Source organism: Micropterus salmoides, unplaced genomic scaffold (genome assembly GCF_014851395.1).
Source record: "Micropterus salmoides isolate LMB-PRFRI ecotype aquatic unplaced genomic scaffold, ASM1485139v1 Ms_hic_scaffold_2, whole genome shotgun sequence".
Classification (NCBI taxonomy): domain Eukaryota; kingdom Metazoa; phylum Chordata; class Actinopteri; order Centrarchiformes; family Centrarchidae; genus Micropterus; species Micropterus salmoides.
In genome coordinates, this window is record NW_024041150.1 from 51,453,260 (window position 1) to 51,478,047 (window position 24,788).

At 42.6% G+C, this 24,788-nt stretch overlaps 1 protein-coding gene and 1 pseudogene across 1 annotated transcript in view; one reads left to right on the forward strand and one right to left on the reverse strand.

Annotated features, from left to right (window-relative positions):
- The window catches only part of LOC119912601 (zinc finger protein 2-like), a 746,717-nt gene that overhangs the window by 496,480 nt on the left and 225,449 nt on the right, over positions 1-24,788 (reverse strand). The gene's annotated exons all lie outside the window — the stretch shown is intronic.
- Positions 1-24,788, forward strand: part of LOC119912740 — a 65,297-nt pseudogene that overhangs the window by 19,291 nt on the left and 21,218 nt on the right.

Consider the following 24,788-nt stretch of genomic DNA (forward strand, 5'->3'; position numbering starts at 1 on the left):
TCTCCAATGCTGACTGGCAGGACAAACTAGAGCTCACGTTTCTCACTGAACAAGAGAAAGTAGGGAAGTGGTAGAGAATGAAAGAGAAGAGGAGGCGTTACAGCTGTTCATATGTTAAAATGTATTCACTGTTATTATAAAATTGGTTAAGACTGCACTTCATCACTTGAAGCTACACATTTTATTTTTTTCTTAAATTAAGCACTTTATATCATTATCCCTCCAGTTTAATGTGAAAAAAACTACATTCATCAAGTCTGACCCAATATGATAAATAATGTTGTATGTGATTCTCATAACAAGACTTCACAGCCTCTCTTCAGTAGGACTCTCATACTGCAACACTTGTTTTTGTAAAGAGAGAAACTGACAGGATAAAGTCGCTAACCTGCCTGTCAGCTCGTTTCAGTGGATTTACCCTAAAGGCGTTAATATGTGTGCACTCCAAATGTAGGCGCGGCTAGCTTAATCGCCGTCTCACAAATGACAAATAGAATCTTAACTGCACAGAATCTTGTAATTAATGAATTTAACACATGATTAAAAAAAAGTGTAATAACACATTTATTAGTGATTTTTTTTCTAAGGTTTTTTTATATATATTACGACAGAGGACTGTGTGTACAGGTTCCAAGTATTGAAACCGTGTCCATAGATGAACCACATCTCAAATTCATCAAACGGCCCATCTCCCCCAAAATCAAAGGAACTCACTGAAGAATAAATCATAAAAACCAATCCAGTTGCTGATTTCTTAAAAGAAGGTTCAAATTTGAGATAGCGCCCTGTGTATTTTGAGAGGCAGCTGAGGAGACCTGGGAATACATGGTTTTTTGTTTGTTTTTAAATGTCCCATGTCAAAAAACTTCTGGTCTGATCTACATAATTAAGATTGATGATTTCCTGATTTTGGGACAATGTAGATCCGTCCTCATCTGATCTATATGATTGTTCTGATGGGTAAATATCACATCCATGGTAGTAAGTGGAAATCTCCTAAGCCTTATTTTTCATGGTTTGTGAACTCTCCCCTGCTATGCTGCGCCCAAACAAGGCTTTGTTTTGTTTTCTATAGCCGTTTTGCCTAAGTAGTACCCCCTCCTTTTCTTTTCTTTTTATCTATGTATTTTCTGGGTTTGTACGTTTTTTTTTTCTTCCTGTACGAGAGTTTTGAATGTAATCTTGTCAATAAAAAAAGGAAACATTTATAGGCCTATCAGGTACTATGCCTTGCAAAAGTATTCACCCCCCACCTATTTTGTTACATTACAGCCTTTAGTTCAATGTTTTTTTAATCTGAATTTTATGTGATGATCAGAACACAATAGTTGACGTGAAATGAGAAAAATATATACATAAAACTATTTTTTTGAAATAAGAAACTGAAAATTTGCATGTGCATATGTATTCACCCCCTTTGTAATGAAGCCCATAAAAAGCTCTGGTTCACATGATCTGTCTTGTTTGAAAGGCCCCAGAGGCAGCAACACCTAAGCAAGAGGCACCACTAACCAAACACTGCCATGAAGACCAAGGAACTCTCCAAACAAGTAAGGGCCAATGTTATAGCGAGGTCGCCCACCAAACCTCACGGACCGGGCACGGAGGGCATTAATCGGAGAAGCAGCACAGAGACCTAAGGTAACCCTGGAGGAGCTGCAGAGTTCCACAGCAGAGACTGGAGTATCTGTACATAGGACGACAATAAGCCGTACGCTCCATAGAGTCTGGCTTTATGGCAGAGTGGCCAGAAGAAAGCAATTACTTTCAGCAAAAACCAAAAATGCATGTTTTGAGTTTGCAAAAAGGCATGTGAGAGACTCCCAAAATGTACGGAGGAAGGTGCTCTGGTCTCATGTCTGGCGCAAACCCAACACATCACATGACCCAAAGAACACCATCCCTCATCAGGCTGTGGGGATGTGTTTCAGCAGCCAGGACTGGAAACTTGTCAGAGTTGAGGGAAAGATGGATGGAGTTAAATACAGGGATATTCTTGAGCAAAACCTGTACAACTCTGCGTGATTTGATGCTTGGACGGAGGGTCACCTTCCAGCAGGACAATGACCCCAAACACACTGCTAAAGCAACACTTGAGTGGTTTAAGAGGAAACATGTAAATGTGTTGGAATGGCTTGGTCAAAGCCCATACCTCAATCCAATAGAAAATCTATGGTCAGACCTAAAGATTGCTGTTCACAAGCACAAACCATCCAACTTGAAGGAGCTGGAGCAGTTTTGTTAGGAGGAATGGGCAAAAATCCCAGTGGTGAGATGTGGGAAGCTCATAGAGACTTATCCAAAACGACTTGGAGCTGTGATTGGCTCTACAAAGTATTAACTTTAGGGGGGTGAATAGTTATGCACATTGACTGTTATTTTGTCCTATTTGTTCTTTGCTTTGCACTAAAAAATAAAACATCTTCAAAGTTGTGGGCATGTTCTGTAAATTAAATGATGCCACAGAGAAGAGATCCTCCCCAAATATTATTCCCAACTACCAACATTTATTTATTAAGTGAGCATCACATCAACATGTTGTTGTTATATTTCTAATTTCTTCTTTATTAACGGAGACTAAAGAGGTTTGCAGGCTACATTCACAACACACAGTTTTCCTTCAGTGGCTTTGTGTTTGCATCTGTTTGGGCTGCTCATTAATGCAGCTGAATAGCCAGCTGATGTCCACATGTTCAGCTCTCTGCCTCCTATTCAAGCTGATCACCTGAAGAGAGGTGAAAATGCGCATCAGTCGCCTTTTCAAGCAGCTGATCCCCATTTGAATAGAGAGCCGACCTGGACAAACACACGATGGCCCGTTAAGTGAACAAACAGCTTCACTGTGATGTTAATGATGTGTTTGGACTCTCTTAGCTGCCGAGAGAAGCAGCAGATGTTTGTCAACAAACACTTCATTAAAAATCTGCTTAAAAATTGTTATGATTTTTCTAAACATAGATTTAAGATGGTAAATAAAACACATGAAGTCAGAGGACTGAAATCACATCATTACACACTTAGTTTATTTAACTATTTGTTTTAGTTTTTGCTTAATGATGCTGTTTTTACCAACAATAGTGCATTAATGATTACTGACAAATGTAGATTGACATTTACGTCTCCTCCACTCTGTAGGGCGAGAGCCTGCAGGACTTAAAAATCAGACAAACACATAAAATAAAAACCCTTCCCGTGCCCTCAGGTATAGTTTCACTTCATTCCTTTTGTTGAAGATGCCTGAAATTTTCTTTGCTCTGAAGTTGTTATTAAAGTAACTTGTAAAAACAATTAGAGTTAAATGCAGATATTTACCTCGGACCAGCTCACATCTCATCAGCCTTTCTAATCAAACAGATCAAACCTAGATCAAACCTGGGTCAAACATCGCTCGTCATGAGAGTCTGCTGAAACCTGCAGATGCTTTTCACAATCAATTGAACAGTATTCTCAATAAAACTAACAAAGAATTCTTAAACCAGATAAAAACTGATATTATTTCTGCTCCCTTACTTATTCCCTGTGCTTTTAATCAGCATTTTTGTGGTTCCCAACACGTTCATTATGATTATATATCTGTTTCCTCAAACTTTGCCACTTCTCATGTCTCATTTTCCTGGTGATGTTTTTATGCTGTATGTGAGCTGAAAGAAAGCAGCAGTGCTGGTCCAGATGATTTGAAAGCCACATTTGTAATCATGTATCCTCTTGTAGACGTATTGAACTCGACACACATTTGGAAATGTTCCAGAGTTAGTCCTATTTTAAAATAATTATCGACCAGACTCTCAACCTGGGCTTTGGTTTGTCTTTGTGATCATGGGTCACGGACCGACCACAGCAGGTCAGAATAGGTAAGCACACCTCCTCCACCCTCATAAACACAGGAACCCCACAGGGCAGCGTGCTGAGCCTCTACACCCACGACTGCACCCCCAACCCCATAATCACACTTTACAGGTGCTGGGCTGGTTTGAGACAATGAGGGGACGGGCCGCAGGCGTGAAGTGGAACATCATGGCTGAGTTCAGCAGAACAAAGCAGAGAGTCCACCTCCCCCTCACACACACGGAGAAGCAGTGGAAAGAGGTCATAGTCATAAAGTTCCTCTGAGTCAATGTGTGAAAACAGCTGACATGGTCCTCCAACAGCTCACAGCTGGTTAACAAGGCCCAACAAAGACTCTTCTTCCTCACAAAGATGAAGCACACACACTGCTACCACAGACACCATTTAGAAATACAAAGACTGAGCATCTGTTGATTCATTATGTAACATTCACCTCTGTAAATGTGTTATTTTAATCTGTTTCAAAGTCCAGGACTTTTAGTTTACAGCTGTTTTCTAGTTCTGCTGTCATTTATTTGTTTTATTTTAATTACATTAACAGAAGCATTACGACACGTCATTGTACCTGAGTATAAAAACAATAAAGATCATTCAAATCTGACTTCAGTAAAATCATCACAGCAGTCTGACGCGCTAAACCAACTTCAGCAGCTACAGAGAAGCTGCTTTGTTTCAAACAGGCTGTGAATCTGCTGCCTGAGCAACGGTAACTAAGGGGCGGGGCGAGACGCCGTGACATCGCGAGAACACTCCGCGGGATCCCGCAGCGCTCCTGTATCTCAGCCTGAAGAGCTCCGAGACCAGAATCCAGACTCAGTCCAGGACAACACGGTCCACCAGTCACAGCGGAGACCTGCAGGACGATGGAGAACCAGAACCCGGACCACAGGAGCCAAACAGCAGCCTCGAGCTCTGATAGCGCCGATGTTCAGGTCAGTGTTCATGACTTCATCACGAGACTAAAGACACGAGGAAGAGCCTCGAGGGTCCGTGTATCATCCGTTCATTCTGTTGTTAGAGATCAGAGCCTGAAAACCCGCTCCAGGGTTTGTGTTGACGTGGTTTGATTTCCAAAGTGTCTCCGTGGTTCCTGTTTTCATCTTGAAGAGAGGAAGCTGAAAGAAAAACTCACGAGCGTTTCTCTTTTCTTTGTTCCGGGAGTTTTCCCGCGCGGCGCATGTGCGGTGCAGCACGTGTTGTGTCGGGAGCGCGCAGCGGAAACAATGCTGGTGAAAAGTGAAGCAGAGTCATTATATTTCCTCGTGTGTTGGTGAGTTTATCACAGTGACAAACAGTCTGCCTGCGTTATTATTCTCTGAATGACCTGAGACAGGAACGAACATGAGCTGCAGTTACTTCAGCTGTTTCTAAACAACAATTTATTTGGACCCTTGTTTGTTTATTATGTCTCAGCTATGAGGCCACGAGGCATCAGTCGAGTGAAAGTAACCAAGTACAACCTGCACAACAGGCTGTTCAAAAATACATTTTAACACGATACTGTCTCCCTGATTCATAGGTGTTTCTAGACCCCTTTACTGGGTCACGTGCTCCTGTATTCATGCGCTGCGCCCCCCGTAGTTAAGACCCCTTGGCATCGTTTTTGGGCGTGTAGGGCTCCGCGGTGAAGTTAGCAACAAGACGGTGATTATGTCAGCCAACATCGTTTTAAAGCTAGAGCTGGGTCTAGCTTCCCCCAAGAACATTTTACATATCATCTTGGACCATTATTTTCTCATTAACAGTTGGAAAAGCTAGAGCACATAATAAATAAACACTCAAAATCCAAAAAGAAACATCTCCTCATTAGCTTAAAGGAGTAGTTTAACAACCACTTTTTCAGACTCAGATTTGTGCAGCGGTGTTCCATGAGTGAGAGAAAGTGAGAGGGGACGAGCGGAGGAAGTGCTGCGTGAACGCGCTACGGCACTCTGCAATCAAATACGATTTTAAATAGGCTTAGTAAAAGAAAAAACAAAATCAATCTGTGGTGGTCAGCGTTTATATTGTGGCGAGGCCAAAAATAAATGAACTTATGGGAAACGCTGGTGTTGTACAATATCAGTCACGTGGGAAGAATTGGTATACCTGTTTTGTTTTTAAAAAGTGCCAGTGTTTAATCATATTTTATTTGTGCTGTTGTATTTTAAGATGTGTTGTGGGTCTATAATGTTGTATGTTTTTCTAATGGACCCTGAGTCTGAAAGTTGAACTGAACTGATTTATTCATGTCTAAAGTAGCATGGGACACTGTGACCTGGTAGAGCAGCTGTAGAAAAACAGACTGGAGCATAAAAGTTCACAGTTCTCACCCGCTGTTATGGCTCCTGTCAAAACTTCCAGGTAATTGTCATGTGATTGAACAAATCTTTTTCTTCTTAATAATGTTATTACAGCTTAAATTTATAAAGTCACACTATTACTCAAAATTAGATTTGACAAGATGTATTATAATTGCATTAAAAAATAACTACTTTGTTGTAAAAAATTGCAGCATGAATGACTTGTTTTGATGGAAACAGGTTTACACTGGTGCCATTAGTGTCAGCTGCTTCTGGATAGCTTGCTTCACCATGACCTCTCACTCACTGTCTTTCTCTCTGTATGTCTCTGTTGATGTAGAAACGAAGAAGAAAAGAGGCACTCAAACGTCTCTGCTGTCAGCACTGTGGCAAATCCTTCTCAACATCTGGATCTTTAAAGATACATCAGATGCTTCACACTGGAGAGAAACCGTACAGCTGTGACCAGTGTGGGAAGGCGTTCATTACATCAGGTGAACTAAAAATCCACCTACGTGTTCACACTGGAGAGAAACCGTACAGCTGTGACCAGTGTGGGAAGGCGTTCACTACATCAGGTGATCTAAAAATTCACCTACGTGTTCACACTGGAGAGAAACCGTACAGCTGTGACCAGTGTGGGAAAACTTTCACTACATCAAATCAACTAAAAATACATCAACGTGTTCACACTGGAGAGAAACCGTACAGCTGTGACCAGTGTGGGAAGGCGTTCATTACATCAGGTGACCTAAAAATCCACGAACGTCTTCACACTGGAGAGAAACCGTACAGCTGTGACCAGTGTGTGAAAGCTTTCACTTCATCAGATAAACTGAAACTCCACCAACGTGTTCACACTGGAGAGAAACCTTACTGTTGTGACCAGTGTGGGAAAGCTTTCACTATATCAGGTGGACTTAGAAAACATCAACGCATTCACACTGGAGAGAAACCGTACCACTGTGACCTATGTGGGAAAGCTTTCACTTGCTCAGGTAGACGAAAAGTTCACCAACGTGTTCACACTGGAGAGAAACCTTACTGGTGTGACCAGTGTGGGAAGGCTTTCGCTACAGCAGGTGAACTTAAAAAACATCAACGAATTCACACCGGAGAGAAACCGTACCACTGTAACGAATGTGGGAAAGCTTTCACTACCTCAGGTGTACTACAAGTCCACCAACGTGTTCACACTGGGGTGAAACCTTACTGGTGTGAACAATGTGGGAAAGCTTTTACTACATCGGGTGACCTAAAAATCCACGAACGTGTTCACACTGGCTTGAAACCTTACTGTTGTGACCAATGTGGGAAAGCTTTTTCTCAGAGAGGTTCCCTTAAACGCCACAAATGCAGTCACACTGCTTCGTTTTGAACATTTGTCAGAGCCAGGCTAGAGGTTTCCTCCTGCCTCCGCATTCCCTGATAGATGACCATCATCATATGCATCATTCAGAGCGCAATTCAAACGGGATCAAAATATTTGTTCTCTTGCCATAGACTACCGTACCTAGTTTTCCTATGCTGGTCCACAGGAAGGGTAGGGACTTACGTTCTCTACACCAGCTGCAGCAGCCAGCTACTTTAGCACCGATCTGCCGCTGTTGACTTCGTAACATTCAATATAGATTTATTTATGTTTTGCTGATACTCTGGTACACAGCTTCTCCACTTCTCAGTCTCTGACCCATGTATTATACAAAAATAGAAAATAACTGCGCAGGACAACAACACAGAGGAAGACCCATCCACTAACGTTACTTACTGCGCCAGGCTTGCTGAAATTGAAATATTGTTTCTGTTTTTCATACATATTTTCTTGATATTGTGTAGCTAAACATATTTTTCTCCTTTTGTGGAATTTTCTTTGTTATACTTTATTGTGTCAAGACATGTTGTTGATACCTTTCCTGTTTTTGTTAAATAAAACGTGTACTATTTTATTCTTATTATTTCCTGAAGTATTTGTTAGATGTGTCCAGTTGTGTTTTTGGGGTTGTGGCTTTGGTGAGTCTTTGCCATGTATCTCACAAGGGGTGGAGGTCTCCAAGAGTTCTCATGTGGACTATTTCTTTCAAATACCTTCTCACTTGTAAATATTTACATTTATTCATTTGGCTGACGCTTTTCTCCAAAGCGAAGTATGTCTGAGGTCGTACGCCTCTGGAGCCTCTGACTAGTTTCATCTTGCTTGATCGATGGATATAATTGAGTAACATCTGTATAACAATGAAAATGTACATTTATTCATTTAGCTAACGGTTTTATCCAAAGCGACTTACAATTGTATGTCAGAGGTTGCACGCCTCTGGAGCAACTAGGGGTTAAGTGTCTTGCTCAGGGACACATTGGTGGATGGGTCACAGTGGGGGATTGAACCCAGGTCTCCCACACCAAAGACATGTGTCTTATCCCCATCCCATAGAAGTGATTACTGGAGAGACCATATGTATTAGCTGTATCTTCTGAAAAGTCCACTCCTTCTTCATTATGTTTGGTAAAATCTTGTGGGGTCCTCACCTTCCCATGGCTTGAAAACATCATCAATACGTTTTGGAGTAAAATCTGGGTCCCATGATGTTTCTCTTTAAACAGGTAAATTCTTGTTCCTCTAGTTACTTTACATTTTGTTTCTTTAGTTACTTTACATTTTTTCTCCAGATTTGAAATGTGTTAACTGTATATAGAGTGGTTGTGTATTTTGATCTGTTGTTGTTTTCTGAATGTGGTTTTGAATCTGTTGAGGTTTGTTCAGACTGAAAGCAAAGCCAATTCTAGTCGAAACAAAGAGCGACAGATTCATTAATGATGGCACCAGCTGAGGTGAAGACGTGTCTGCTCAAGTCTGAAATGTTTCAGCTTCAAGGAAAAATTCAGCTTTGCCTTTGACAAATGAACAGAGAGACAAGAAAAAACTGAAACTGGAGGAAAGAGACTAAAGACGTTTCTTCTGAGTTCTTAGATCAACGTCTGAAGGACTCGGTACGTTTGTAATGGAAATTTGATATTTTACTCTGTTTACTGTTTCACCCTGCATGCTCCATTATAATATACAAAGGTCTCACTGTATGGTATTTGATATTTTATCATGTTTCAGCTAGGTGAAGCTTCCCATGGGAAAGATGCTCGTTTTCTTATCTGACTGACCTTGATAGGCCTTCGACTCAGGACAGCTGGTCCCGACTCCCTCGCTCTTCTGAGTAATATAAAGTCACCTGCTCCTTCACTGGCTTTTTGTCTTACACTTTTCAGACTGTTTAGCACTCTGTATGTTTGTCTGACCCTTTGCAAAGAATAAAACCCTTAAAAGACGTCTGGATTAGAATCTTTATTTCAGAAGACTCACTAAAGGACATATTTCCATTACAGCTTCAAACGAATTAGATCCTAGATGCCTCTGGGTTTTACTGCTGTGGTTTGATCCAGTGAGGAGGAAGAGGCGCTGAATAAACGGGGACTACAAAACCACTACAGACCACATTTGTGTTCAGTCTGAACAAACCTTCGTTATTGTGAAAGTCTGACTGAATCAAATATTATTGTGTCTTCATTATCTGACTCCATTTTAACAGCTGTTTGCTTTCTGTTCTGTCAATAAATGTGTTGCTTTCTGTTTAACTTGCATCCTGCCAGGGTTGGTGCTGTAATAATCTGAGCAGGAGACTTGAGACTCGAGTCCTTTTCAATATTCTCATTAAATTAGTCGACTCAAAGAGAAGCTTTGACTCATCATTTGAAACTGGACGTTCAATGAACTGTTTCCACTCAACAATATTTTTTCTGTTATTGATTGAAGCACAGACCATTTACCTGTTTTACATTTGATGATGACCCCGCCGACCCAGGCTGAGGGATTGGATGATGTTCATGATGACCTCATCACCGCTGTCACCACAGACCGTCAATTCCGAGCTGATCAGAAATCAAAGAGAGAAAAGTTGTGTTTTCAAAGGAGCATGATGAAAGTGAAACGTCCTGTTTTGATCCTGCAGTCACAAACCTTTAACTTCTACTTCAGATTCTGATGTCGTCTGTGCAGCAGCACCAAAACAAGCGGTGGAAGCTGAATTACAAAGGTGGAAAACCTCTTTATTGTCTTCTCACTCTCACATTCCTTATTAAATATCATGTTTTCTAATGAACTGCATCACTTGTGGAAAACAAAAGCCCACTCTTTGTCCTCTGAGTCTGTTTGGGGTCAAAAGAAACCTCCAGACTTTCACTCTCAGTCCTTCAGAGTCTAACAGCTTCCAGAGGTTTTGTTGAAGAGTCAGACTGTGTTTGAGCGCCACCTGCTGCTCATTAAGCAGACAGACCAATAAAGATGAAGAATAAAGAGAACAGAGTGCTGCTGTTCCTCCATCTTCTGCTCTTTCCTTCATTGTTTTACTCTCTCTGGATGCTGCTGTGCTCTGACAGGAAATCACTGACGTTTAGTGGCTGAACGAGCAGCTTTGATTTGTTATTGAACTTTCTAATGTGTCTGTTAGCTCACATGTCTTTGACCTTTACACCTCAGCTCATGTCAGCGTTGATGTTTCCTCCCTTACTGTAACGTACAGAAGCTGATGTGCTTCCTGCAGTAATTTGGCTTGTATCTGCTGTAAGCTGCAGTTAATAATTAGATCTGTTCTGGCTCTATTATTACTGAGGGATTCTCTGTTGTTTAACCCTTATGGCCCAGAAAAGGTAAGAATTACCAAAATAAAAGCTCCTGTGGTGAGTCAACATTTTTAAGGTACTGAGATACTTTTTATACCAAAACTAAGATAAAATTATGACAGTAAGTTACTTCTTATCTCATCATTATGACTCAGTAGTCAAAAGTTTAATGTCAGAACTCATTATATCTCAGTTTCCCCAGGAGGGGGCGCAGTCTGACTGTGAGAGTTCATTGTTCACAAGATTCAAGTTGTGGTGCTAAAATAATAAAGAATTAATATTTAATAGTTTATAATTTATATTAAGAGCAGAGCAGCACATAACAACACAGTCACAAAGATATTTCTTAATTTGGGAAAATACGCTCAGTGTAACATCATGTATTTATCACAGAATGTATTTAGTATGGACGCTCCACCAGCCGACATTTTAATATTTTATTTATGTTTCCTTATTTCTTTGAGATGACATGTGAGACTAAGTTGATGTTTAGTTCTAATCTTTGTTTTTCTTTCAGATTCAACAGCCCACGTGTGTTTTTTTCATCCCCCTATATGTTCATAAATGCAACCTTTTAGAGAAGATAAACTTTGTTCAGAGGACTGAAGTCTCCTGGCTTGTTCCACGCGTTCTGATCGGTGCCCACGATGATAGTGAACTCTTCATTTTGAACCTACTTTACAGACGGAGCTGTACGAGGTCTTTGGGAAGTGCAGATTACTGATTTATAGGATGCAGTCTGAAACAGCAAGAACCAAATATGAAGGGTTCAAATGCAAGAAAGTTCAAAGAAAGTAGTGTTTAGAGATGAAACGCTCAGTGAAAGAATTTAGTTACTGGGGAAAAAGACTAACTGGAGCATGTTGTTAAACAGTTACAACAGACAGTACTGTAGTATGTCCACACTGTGGACTGCAGCGAGTGTGTTCACGTCTATATCAGCGTGTGAATGTAACAACAGATGATGACCTGATTGTTTTCCAGCTCTGTGTCACTCTTTGTTACAGTTTTAGCAGTTTTAAGGCCTCTTGAGTGATTAAGGGTAAAAGCCATTATCACAATTTGTTTTCCTAATTAGTCACAAAAGATGCTCAAACAACCTGTAAAACATCTGAGACAAGAAAACACAACTTCTGCCTGAAATCAAGCAGCCGCTGTTTGAAAGTTACCTTAGCAACAGTAACCAAACATCGCGAGAACACGGCGCTCCACGGGATCCCGCAGCGCTCCTGTGCTTTGACAGCGCAGACAGTCCGAGAGGAGACCTGCTGGATCTGAGACCAGGACCACTACAAGAGCGGAATGGAGGGGGACAACCAGAATCCCGAGGTTCAGGTCAGTGTTCATGACTTCATCGCTACAAACGGAGGTTCTTCAGTCTCGGAACCTGAAAACGGGGCTAAATAAGGCGACTTCTATCAGCTACATCTGCTGGTTGGTTCAAATTCATCACAAGCTGAGTGAGGCTCGTTCAAGCCAGCAGCCAGCAGCCAGCAGCCGCAGCGGCAGCCGGCAGCCGCAGCCAGCAGCCAGCAGCCAGCAGCCAGCAGCCAGCAGCCAGCAGCCAGCAGCCAGCAGCCTTTCTGGTCGGAGCCTGCGGCGGGTTTTACTGTTGCTAGGCAGCCGCAGGACCAGCCGTTATGTAGCGGTTAGTAAAGGACCAGATGTGGAGCTTTTTATTTAAAGAGATATAACCGGACAGGCGGAGGGCGCTTTCTCTGGCTGTGACTGAGGGGGAGACAGGAAAACACAGGAGCTCCGTGTGTTACATGTTGGAGGTGTGGAGGCTGAAGAGCCGCTCGCTGCGCTTCTGCTTTGTTTTAAGTTTAAACTAAATCGACGCTGACTTCCTCCACGTTTCGGGTTTTGTGGTCTGAAACACAGAGATCTGTTATTGTGCAGCTGATGCAGAGTCAAACTTCACCATTTCCACCTGATCACATCAAATATTTGCTTCGTTGATTTGTAGCAGTCATGATCTGAATGAGTCTGTGTCTTTATATTTAGGGGAGATCGGGGATGGTTGAAACGTTTTTGACATTTCTGTCTGTATCAGAGAAATCTCTTTTAAGCCGGCGTGTTCAAAATGTGACTGAAACTAGTTACACGTGTTTGCTATTAAATTGTGTAGCTGTTATTTCTGCAACACAGACAGAAAGTGTCAAACAAAGAGTAAAACTTTACACTTTACCAGGCCAGGCATGGACAACAGATTATATTGTTACCATCAGGCCTCATTAACAGGTTCCACTAAATGTATGAAATGCTTAGCTGTAATATTTTGTCTTGGCTTGTTTTGTCAGTGGTTGTCGATGCTCATCGTTTAAAAACGCCTCCGTAATCTTCCACCCAGACTAAAAGGTAACATCTGAGTTTTCATACTAATACATTTTATTACAAGCTAAAGTAAACTACGCTGTGCTTATAATATAATGCAAATTATTGTCAAAATTAATAAATAAACTGTAATATCCCATTAAAATCAATATGAAAAGCTAATAAAATATAAGCTATAATTACATTCTGAAGTCGGGACTGTTTTTAAGTAATAAACTATCTTTGAAGAGCAGGGGTCGTATTACAGAAACTTCCTAACCGGCAGATCCTATCCTAACTGCTTGGTTACCATGGTAATAAGGGTTAGGAACTGAATTATGAAAAAAGCCATTACAGATTAACAGTTCCTAAGTTAATGTTCCTTTCCTAACTTTAGATAAGAAAAGTGTATTATAGAAGCATCCTAACTTTGTAAAATCTGTTGAAAACAATCACCTTTTTCCAGAAAAAACGCCTAAAATAACACACCCCAAATGAATCAGGAATAACTCCTCGACCATTTGGCCTAGAGGCATAATTCTGGTCTCCTTTGAAAATTCAGAAGTTAAGGAATAGAAATCCATTGTATATTAATATATTTATTTTACTATTACAGACTACATGGATATGCAATAAAGAAAAAATGAGATATTATTATCCTCGCCTGGTAAAAAAAAAACACCTACAATGCAATTGTAGCTGTAAATCTGATGAAAATAAACTAAAATACAGCAGTGATCATACAACATTTGCAAATATACCAAGACCAATTACGATATTTTGGCAATATTTACTGTTAAAATGTTAGTGGTAGAAAACACTTTTCTGTCCATACAACCAAGTTCCAAATGACAAAACACTGAAATATTGATAAAAACAGTGAGTATTCATCAACATTCCTGTCACCAAAAGCACTCCCATGCTTTACAGGCAGATTGGGGGGGGGGGGGGCATCAATCGATCCGGCTTGAGCAGACCTTTCATTTGGTACCCTTTACTGAGAAGAGTAGCCTACGGGTTTCTGCCGGGGTCGGTGAGGGGGGAGCGACCAGCGGCTTTTCTCTGCTCTTTGGACACAACAGCTGCCTGTGTCTTCATATCACTGTAAATGGACTTATTTTCTTTTTAGCAGCATCAACGCTCCGCTGGATGCCGGATATGCGGCGGTGACTGGGTCCGTTATTTTAGCCCCCTCTCTATCTGTAATAGAATCACATATAAGGAATTTGCCTTAATTGGTGCTTACAGTACACTTGGACATGAATAGAAATATAAATATATGAAAAGTAAGGAGATCAAAAATTACTATAATACAATGCTGGAAAGTATGTGCAACAATTCACAACATGAGCATAAAGCACAGTTGAGGGTTGTTGTAAAGTGTGTCAGGAATGTTTATGTGTGTGTGTGTTTGGGGAGGGAGGCATGAGAGTCACTGACAGTGGGGACCTGGACCTTGATGAGGGCCATCGGGAAGAAGCTGTTCTCGTGGCCAGAGGTTTTGGTCCTGATGGACCGCAGCCTCCTGCCTGAGGAGAGTGTCTGAAACAGTTTGTGTCCGGGGTGGGAGGAGTCAGCTGCAGTCTTTCCTGCACGCCTCAGAGTGCTGGAGGCGTACAGGACCTGAAGAGAAGGAAGATTGCAGCCAATCACCTTCTCTTCAGAGCGGATGATGCGCTGCAGCCTGCCCTTGTCCCTGGCAGTGGTAGCAGCGTACCAGATGGTGATGGAGGAGGTGAGGATGGACTCAATGATGGCGGTGTAGAAGTGCACCATCATTGTCTTTGGCGGGCTGAACTTCTTCAGCTGCCGCAGGAAGTACATCCTCTGCTGGGCCTTCTTGGTGATGGAGGTGATGTTTAGGTCCCGCTTGAGGTCCCGGGAGATGATGGTGCCCAGGAAGGGAAGGAGTCCACAGTGGTGACTGCGGAGTCACGCAGGATTATGGGGAGTGTGAGAGTGAGAATGTCCAACTTAACATGCTGCTTCCTGTCGATCAGGAGGTCTGTGATCCACCTGCAGGTGGAGTCAAACATGCTCACCTGGGAGAGCTTGTCCTGCAGCAGGGCCGGGATGAGGGTGCTGAAAGGTATAGGTTCCTTGGGAGTTCCTGCTGAAGGTTGTAGTGAAGGGCCATGTTTACTGCATCATCTACAGACCTTTTGGCTCTGTAGGTGAACTGCAGGGGGTCCAGGAGTGGGTCAGTGATGGATTTTAGGTGGGACAGCACAGGACGCTCAAAGGACTTCATTACCACTGATGTCAGGGTGACGGGTCTGTAGTTGTTTAGCCCTGTGGTCCTTGGGGACAGGAATGATGGTGGAGGCTTTGAAGCAGGCTGGCACATGTCTCCAGTGAGGTGTTAAAATATCAGTAAACAACGGAGACAGCTGATAAGCACAGTGCTTCAGGGTGAATGGGAGTCCGGCCCAGCTGCTTTGCGAGGTTTCTGCCTCCTGAACCATCTGTTGAAATCCGTCTCCAGGATGGTAAGAGAAAGGGAGGAGGTGGGGGATGAGATAGTGGACTGTGGCTGATCTGGGGTCTGTCCCTTGTCTTTCAAAGCAACAGTAAAACTGGTTCGGCTCGTTGGCAAGGCGTGAGTCGTTCATTTAGGTTTAGCTGGTGATCTGTCTGAAGCCTCTCCAGACAGAAGCAGAGTCATTTTTTGAAAACTGGTGCTGTAGTCTCTCTGCGTACAGCTGTTTAGCACCGCCTTGCTAAACTTGTGCTTGGACTCCTTAAACCTGGTGCGGTTGCCACCCTGAAAACGCCTCTTCTTTTTCCAAACTCAGCTGTCTGAGCTTAGCTGTGAACCAGGGTTTGTCATTGTTATAACTCATCCTCGTGCGTGTTGGTATACAGCTGTCCTCCCAGAAGCTGATGTAGGACATCACAGCCTCTGTATTCAGGTTGTTGGTAGCAGTGCTGGAACCATCCCAGTCAGTGGTGTCCAAACACGCCTGGAGGTTCTCTACAGCTTCACTTGTCCACTGCTTTGATGTCCTCACTACAGGTTTACACAGTTTTAGCTTTTGTCTGTAAGCAGGAATCAAGTGAACCATGGTGTGGTCAGAGTGGCTGTAGCTTTTCACACAGACATGTTCCAGCTCAACCAACGTTCCCGGCTCAGAGTCCTTTCTGGCTCTGTGATGTTACCTGTCGTATTGAGCAGAGCCGGCATATTGACACAATACTACCAGGAAGAAAAAGGCAGAGTGACAGCGGCTATAGATAGACCGGTAAACTCCCACTGCAACGTTATAGTAATATTTACAGTAATATCAGCTGCAGTCGGTTTTGTTGGTTCCAAAACAAAGCAGAGGTCTCTCTGTGACTCAAGCACGTCTGATGTTATTGAGCCACAAAACATACAACAAATAAGTATTCCCAACCACAGTTGAGTTTTTGTTCAGAATAAAATCAGAAACAATGGCCACACTAAACACCAGGCTGACGCCGCTCACAGTTTACTGTGACGAGAGATTAATGAATTGCTGTCTCATCTCCGGTAATGATTATGCTCAAGTTACACCGATTGTTTAAGCAGACTGTCATTTCACAAGCTAGAACTATTTGATAGATAGAAGCAAAACAGCATCAAAGAAGTTTTGGCAATGACATGAGTGAGGGAGAATCTGATGGGGGAGAGATAACAGTGGTCATGAGTGTGTAAAGTCTAAAGTCCACTGACTCCGGCTGCGTCGTGGTTGCTGGAGATAACTGAGGCCATTCTTGTCAATGCTTGTGAGTCCACCAGACAGGGCCGCAGCCCGTCCCTGAAGCGTCCCAGGCCCGGCTCTCCGCTCAGCAGAAAAAGGTAGCAGGTCTATTTTTAACGGATGGCGCGTCAAGCAGCACAGAGCAGATCAAACCTGACAGGAAATCAGACACAACAGCATAGAGAATCCGGTAAATTTTCAAAATAAAACACCTTGTGGAGACTCCCGATTACAAAATACAATAAACACAGTTAAAACGGACACAAAAAGAAATCATTTAAATAAGTAGCCTACTTAATCATAATCGAAGCACAAAAAACAAACCCTGTTTACCAAATCAACAAAATCTAAACCTTTACTTACAGCCTGCAGATGACGGTCACAGAGAGCTGTGAAGAAGGTAGTAGCAGCATAAAAAATGAATAACAAGTCAAGAACGTGAGGCAGGCAACACGCTCCGCTGCTTAAACGCTTCTGAAACGCTTCCAGTGGACGCTGACTCAGGATGGAATAAAACCGTGGCGCAGCCATACCGAGACGTAGACTGAGTCTGTTTTTTTTGTGACAGAGAGAGAGCGTGCGCGCTCTGTGTCTTTAATCTCGTAGCGTAGTCTAAAACAGCAAGTTATTATTACCAAAACTTTGATCAGACATGGTCGTTGATCATAGCTTGCACTTAGCTTACGGCTAGCCAAAGTCTAACATGCTTGCTAGCAAACAGAGACAACATATGTTCGACAGAGCAGCAGTTGTCTTCGGTCTAATGCATTTATAAAGCCATCAAGCCAGCAACCTCATCATGCTCATAATTAGCAGTGTTTAACATATTTGTAGTTATTTCATTATTTCACCACTTTAATTCTACTTCGTTCTCCACCTTGTTTTAGTGTTTCTGCTCCCTTTCTCTTCGCGTCTTCCCCACCTGCTCACACCTTCACCTCTGGTCTCTGACTGCAAACACAGCGGGCTCACCCCGCCTCTTCCTGTCTCTCTCTCCCCCTCTGTATGAGTCTCAGCTCTGCTCACTTTCTCCTTCAGCAGTACATTTTATAGATTTGCTCATCCTTTATTCTGTTTTCACAGCAGCAGGTGCGCAGCATGTGGATCAAAACCCACGTGGAACTGAGCGACATCTGGTGTGTTCACTGTTGCTCCGTGCTTGTAAGATTTCCACCGTGTCCATGTCTTGTTAAGTAATAGCCTATCAGATAACATCTCTCTCTCTGTCTCTCTGCAAAATGCTAAAATGGGTCGCCAAAAGGGATGGGGATCGATACCCGGTCCTAGAAGGACCCGGTTCCAAACTTGCTAAATATGGTTCTTAGCTATCGAGACAAGCGATAATGTAACGTTATGTCTCGAGCGTCAAATCTGATTTATCTTGAAATGCAATAAATAACAGAACTAATTTTTTTCAGTGATGGCACCAAAACGAGGTATCAAACGACTGTTTCCCATCAGGCTGCAGCCTCTGCTGCTCTCTGTCGGCTCCTACACACATACACGGAGCAGAGAGAGACGCCGCTCCGTCGCCCTGGAGACGGTTTGCAGGCAGCTACGCTCGTTATGTGCAATAAAACCTTCATGAGCAAAAAGACAATACTTCTATCAATACATCATACGTCTGTAAGGTAAACATGTAGAAAGGGTTAATTTAATCATCTCTGTTCTCAGTCACCTGTATGTTTTATACAAGCACAGCTAACGTTAGCTTGGCAGTTAGCTAAATGTTACAAACAAGCTAAATAGAAAGCTGTGTATCTGAAGCACAGACTGGTCTGTAGTCTTGAAATCAGGCACATTGTTGTAAACTCAGCTGCTGGCTGAGACAAACCAGCCACTCCTCCTTCGACCAGGTAGAGACAAGCAGCTCGCAGATATATTTAGAATATGTCAAACACTATAGTTTAATTGCTCATTAACATTAGCACTCCTCCACAGATAAACATGGCATTGGCTTTGTGGCTAACTTTGACCGTTCAAAGTTAAAAGTGCCGCACTGGTCATCTGATGCTTTGTTCTTTTGTGCTGCAGTGTTGTTAACAGAGGACCTGCAGAGCGCCCTCTGGTGGGCAAACTATGCAACTGTTACGACCTGAGGGAAGGATCCAACTCTCTGTTTCTCTTTTTTAATAGTCATATATCGGCTGTTTTGAACGCCGATATATCTGCAAGTAGCTTATATCGGCCGCTAATATCTGCAAAACGATAAATCACTCGGGCTCTATTAAGAAGAAACCATGATGGTATTCTGCGTTATTCACTGAATTTACAATCAGAATATCATGTGTGCAGACACAAACTTCAAAGGTCTCATCAGCTTTTAGAGCCGACTGACAGGTCATTACCCATAATGCAACTCGAAAAAATTATTAAGATGATTGAGAAATGTTATGGGTTCATCTGTGATGATCAGTCCGATTCCTATAGAGTCTGTGCCACCCCAGGCCCATCTGTGGACACAACCCTGCAGTTGGTTGTCACAGGTGGTAATGCATTAATCAAACTTGAACATTGTGGGTTTTGTTCCACAGACATGCTCTAAATGTCATTTATGGTTCTAGATAGCTCGCTCCACCATGACATCTCACTCACTGTCTTTCTTTCTCTCTAACTCTGTCTGTTTCTATAGAAACGGAGAAGAAGAGATGGACTCAAACGTCACCACTGTCAGCACTGTGACAAATCCTTCACAACATCTGGATCTTTAAAGATTCATCAGAGAGTTCACACTGGAGAGAAACCGTACAGCTGTGATCAGTGTGGGAAAGCCTTCAATCAATCATCTAACCTAACAATCCACCAACGTATTCACACTGGAGAGAAACCGTACAGCTGTGACCAGTGTGGGAAAGCCTTCAATCAATCATCTAACCTAACAATCCACCAACGTATTCACACTGGAGAGAAACCGTACAGCTGTGACCAGTGTGGGAAAGCTTTCACTTTTTCAGGTAACCTAAAAATCCACCAACAAATTCACACTGGAGAGAAACCGTACAGCTGTGACCAGTGTGGGAAAGCTTTCACTTTTTCAGGTAACCTAAAAATCCACCAACAAATTCACACTGGAGAGAAACCGTACAGCTGTGACCAGTGTGGGAAAGCTTTCACTTTATCAGGTAACCTAAAAATCCACCAACGAATTCACACTGGAGAGAAACCGTACAGCTGTGACCAGTGTGGGAAAGCTTTCACTAAATTATCTAACCTAAAAATCCACCAACGTATTCACACTGGAGAGAAACCGTACAGCTGTGACCAGTGTGGGAAGGTGTTCATTACATCAGGTGAACTAAAAATCCACCTACGTGTTCACACTGGAGAGAAACCGTACAGCTGTGACCAGTGTGGGAAGGCGTTCATTACATTATGTCACCTACAAACTCACAGACGTGTTCACACTGGAGAGAAACCGTACAGCTGTGACCAGTGTGGGAAGGCGTTCATTACATTATGTCACCTACAAACTCACAGACGTGTTCACACTGGAGAGAAACCATACTGGTGTGAACAATGTGGTAAATTGTTTTCTCAGAGTAGTCACCTTAAAGTCTACCATCGCAGTCACGCGTTGCTTCGCTGTGAACATTTTTCAGAGCCAAGCTAGCGGTTTCCTCCTGCCTCCTCCTCATGTCCTGATAGCTGGGTTGTTATATTCTGAGCTTCACTACAAACTGAGGCAGAGACAACATTAACTTTATATTCTGAGCAGCATGTATCGTGGCTGCGACTACATACTGTCCTGCTCCTCCTCTCCACAAAATCCTGTTGTCGGAGCACACAATGAGGCCACGCCTCCCACCCTCACCCCTCTGCCGGAGGGAGGGTCCTGGAAGAAGTGGGTCAGAGCCAGGCTAGCTGTTTCTACTGAGTCACTCTGTTTTATTGATTTCTGATCCACTTGGATTTTTATTTTCATTGCTGAAAAGTCCACGATGATTTCATCAAAACACCTGTTTTGTCCAGAACTTCAATCCTGGATAGATCAGGCAAAGTTTTATTTATTTACTTATTAGTATTTTATTGTGTTTACTGTATTCACTGTGTTTATTGTTGTTTACACTTTAGTGTCAATACATTGAAACATTTCCTGTTTTTTAATAGTCTACACAGTTTTAGACCTTTGTAGTTTTTGTTAAGTAAAGTATAGTAAACATGTATGATTGTATTTCCTGAAAGAGAGAACTTTATTGATCTGAACTCAAGACAGCCGAATGTCTGAAAATAAATTTTAAATAGTACATGTTGGATCAGGCGTCCATTTGAGGCGGCTGTGACTTAGAGGTGGAGCGGGTCGTCCACCAATCCGAAGATTGGCTATCGATCCCCGGCTCAAGAATTCGGTGTCTTGCCCAAGTGTGTGCTGAATTTGGCTGTTTCACTGCAGACCTGTTAAAATGGGTAAATAGTTTATAAACTGCAGATAGTGTCTCTGAATACTCTGGATACGTACGATATATCAAAAAATGTGGGTTCTGTTTCCTTGTTAAATGTTTTCCAAAACTTTAGTATTGATCTGTTTATTGTGATTAATAATTACATTAAGTTATACTCTGTCCCCTTTAACTTTATCGTCTGTTACATACTTGGTGATTTTAATGTTTGTGTAACATTGATTCTGTACATGGTTTAATTGATGACAAGAATAAAAACATAGAGAATTTTACCAGACTGATACTTTATAGAGATGTGACGCAGGTCATGAGACCGGGTTCAGATGTTTCTATCAATGCTTGCCTAAAGCTTCTGCTGGGGAACAGGCTGGACCAAATCCGCATTTATAGTCTCAGACCAGGATTTAAAGTTTAAAACAAAAGCTTTAATAATTCAGCAAGTTAAAATGTGCAGTAGAAAACAGTTCAAATCTGAGTCTCTTAAAATGGCTCTGTGTGTCTTAAATAAGGACAAAGTTAAATACTCAGTCCTGCTGCTGTTGACACTCAGTTTTTCGCAGAGTTTCACAGAGCCACGGCGCTCAGTTCAGGGTTCCTCCGGGGCCACGGTCCTCCTTTTCAGCTGCTCAGTGAGACAAAAACCAGCAACCCTGGATAATGAGACGTTCACTGTAGACAGGTAAAACTGGATTAATGATCCCCAAAACACCCCGACTAATAAAAACTACAGTAAACATGCAGAAGTGATAAAGGATAAATCCTACAAGTCTGCTATGAAGCTGACACATAGCAGAGTAGGACCAGAGAGTTTTTAACTAACATGGACCCCTCTTTACATCCGGGTAAGAGTTTGATTATGGTCCGATTAAAAAGATCACGATAAAACAAGGAAGTAGTCTGTAATTCTTACAACAAAGCACATCTTGCAAACAATGAGACGGGAGAAGAGCGTAGGAGAGGATCTGAAAGGAGGGTGGGACGTGTCCCTGCGTCTCCTCGTGTTTCACAAAGACGTCCCCTTCTACGTGGATCCAAGCCAGCAGCTCTCTTCTCCTGTCGGGTCACGGTGTCTTCCTCTCTTCTCGCCACGTCGGTCAGCCTGCTTCTTTTACCCCGAAGGTTTTCTCAGCTCTGTGGCGACTTCCTCCTTCTGACGTCTCTCTGGAACTCTGTATCTGTCCTCTGCGTGTCTGCCGCAGCCTCAAAAGCCTGGCGGGAGAAAAAACCCACCTGCAATATTAGCAGAAGAGGGGGGCGTGGTCCCTGTACGTGGTCCCTATATGTGGTCCCTGTACCTGTGGTCCCTGCACGTGGTCCCGTATGGGTACCTGTAGCTGTGGGTGGTCCCTGTATGTGGTCCCTATACGTGGTCCCTGTATGTGGTACCTGTAGCTGTGGGTGGTCCCTGTATGTGGTCCCTATACGTGGTCCCTGTATCTGATCCCGGTGTCTGGTCTCTGTACGTGGTCCCTGCATCTGGTCCCTGTACGTGGTCCCTGCATCTGGTCCCTGTACGTGGTCCCTGGTGTCTGTAAACACATCAGAGTAAAAAAAGAAAACAAAGAACAGGACTGTGGTTTGTCTTGAGGTGATACTCAGACCAAAGATACGTTTCTGCAGCTCAAACTGACCTGAGTTCTTACACTCTTGTGATGTGGGGCTGTCTTGTGTGTCTTTCTTGTGCTTACATTCATTAGGTAAATCGTGAACACCTGAGGGCCCCAGTGTGTGCTGATTATTCAAGCCTGGCAGTAATGCATTGCCTCGCTCTCTTCTTTCCCCTTTCACGGATGTTCTGAGGCCATTTTGAGTTCTCCGTTGTTTTATTCCTACAGTTCACACAACACCGTACTTTCGCTCACTCACACCTTTCACTACTGATTTAACTGATTTACAGGCAACATGCTTTGTTTTACGTTTTATTTGAATTCAGTGATATATTTAGTTAAAAATGAATTACTTTGTTATACTTTCAATGTGGTGTGTCTCAAGGTTATCGTAAACGAAGACGAACAAAATATCGGAAACTAGAAACACATTGAAATAAAAATAAAACGAGGCTTAACAAAAAAACGATAACTAACTAAAACTATATTGTAGGTTTGCAAAAGTAACTAAAATGAAAGAAAAGTCCTTAGTTTTCATATTTATTTATTTCATAGGACCGAAGCCTACGTTTCAGTGGATATGAAGCCGGGGGAACTGATGTTGCGGGCAGTTGGTCTTGCAGTTTAGAGGTGCGTGCAGTGATTAGCTAATAGCAAAGTCCGATAGGCACCTGTTGGTGGGCCGCGGGTGTTTTGCTTTTCTCCTCCGCGTGAAGAGCTGGCACGCTACGTGTCGTGTGGCTGACCTGCCACGATTGCTTTATCCTTCAAAAGAGCCCGGGGTCAGGGCGGCGTCCGGTCGCAGCTGACGACCGCTGTTAGGAGGAGAGCCCCATGTGACGTTAGAGGGGCTAACTTAGCCGGGGAGACCGAGGTAGGGATCGACTGGTAGTTGGTGTGATTTTAACATGTTTTCTATCTTTTATGCATAGCCAACATTTGTACAAAATAATATGAATGCAACAACTGTCCAGAGCTGTGTCAGACAGAGTCAGTGTCTTGGTGGTTTTCTTTTCCTTGTTCTGTTCTGATGGTCTGGCTTAGAGCTCATCCTGCATGTGAGATGAACTTGCCCTAGTAGCCTTCATTGATTGTGAGCTCCCCTTGCGCTGGGTTAATGTGTCTGCTGGTGATATTTACTGCATGTCAGCTAGTGTGTTATATCTATATCTCAGCCAAACTGTCTCTTTGTGCTTTTAATAGAATCAATTTTTTGATTAATATAGGTTCACATTTTAATATAGCCCAACTGCTTTCCAGTCATACTTACCTTCAGGGTCCTAGGGACCTGTCGTTTGTGCTCCACTATCTTCCAGTTTCTTAGCTGTCCATCACCATCCACTAAACAAGCAAATTAACTTTAAAAACTAATTAAAACTAAACTGAAATTGAATTCAAAAAGTCAAAAAACTAAAAAAACTAACGTAAAATCCAAAACTATAATAACCTTGGTGTGTCTCCATATTTGTCACGGTCCAAGAGCCAGATCGTGACACTGTGTGCATCACAGCACAGCAGCAGCTTCCTCCTGCTGTGGTGTGAAGCTGGTGCTTTCTTACTATCTGTCCCCACATAATGTTGTTGTCAGTGAAACCAAAGGTCACAGAGTCCCTGGTAATGCTGTTGTACATCCTTCCATTCATTCAGTGGTCTACAGGTCAGCAGTGGTCTACAGGTCAGAAGTGGTCTACAGGTCAGTAGTGGTCTACAGGTCTGAAGTGGTCTGCAGGTCAGCAGTGGTTTATTTGCGATATTGGAACTACTTAACTTTCGGTATCGAGTGGCTGTAATAAATTACATGTAGGCTACATGACTGAGCATTTACCCACAGATATACATGTGAAAATATAATAAAATAAAAGCAATCATACAACATGTATCCAAACATTTTGTAATCGTTAGCTACTCCAAATCTTTTATTCCTTCCACCATCATCATCACCCCTGGTACCGC